The 613-nt window shown below is 46.3% G+C and overlaps 1 non-coding gene across 1 annotated transcript; it reads left to right on the top strand.

The window, feature by feature from the left end:
- Positions 1–233: 233 nt before the first annotated feature.
- Positions 234–388, top strand: LOC143261271 (5.8S ribosomal RNA). Its single transcript, XR_013035433.1, has one exon. It is a non-coding gene; the product is annotated as a 5.8S ribosomal RNA (ribosomal RNA).
- The last annotated feature ends 225 nt before the right edge of the window (positions 389–613 follow it).

The following is a 613-nucleotide window of genomic DNA, read 5'->3' as shown; positions in this document are numbered from 1 at the left end:
GATATAATCTCTGTGTTTCTTCGATAGAAGGCTTTTCAAAGTTCTATTCGCTCCGACCGTCGATGATGATACTTGCAAGAAAACAGTAGTTTTCGCGACGACTCCCGAATCTCCTTCGCGCGCTGGTTGGATCTCTTCGGGTATCGGCTTGTTCCGAAATAACACAAAAGTGTGGTGGTTCACATAGCAAATACACATTATATATATATACATGAGAATAAAAGGGAAAAAATTACCCTGAACTGTGGATCACTTGGCTCGTGGGTCGATGAAGAACGCAGCTAATTGCGCATCAACGTGTGAACTGCAGGACACATGAACATCGACATTTCGAACGCACATTGCGGTCCACGGATACAATTCCTGGACCACGCCTGGCTGAGGGTCGTTTACGTACCTATAAACTGCTTGCGTTTGCACTTGTAAGTCCCGCCGTCGTTAGAGAGAAGCGTTAACGGAGTCGGGTTGCAAAGTTGCTGTACGTACGAGCGAATGATGGGCGCTTCGTCGGCGTTTGTCGCGGTCTTATGAATATTGAGAAATTTTACGTACGTCTAATTAGTCATCGAGAGATGGAAATCGTTCGAACTTGCGTGAGTGTGGAAGCGGTGTC

The sequence above is a fragment of the Megalopta genalis genome, unplaced genomic scaffold, assembly GCF_051020955.1.
Source record: "Megalopta genalis isolate 19385.01 unplaced genomic scaffold, iyMegGena1_principal scaffold0046, whole genome shotgun sequence".
Taxonomy (NCBI): domain Eukaryota; kingdom Metazoa; phylum Arthropoda; class Insecta; order Hymenoptera; family Halictidae; genus Megalopta; species Megalopta genalis.
The sequence above is the reverse complement of the archived record's forward strand: the minus strand, read 5'-3'. Positions and strand labels throughout refer to the sequence as shown.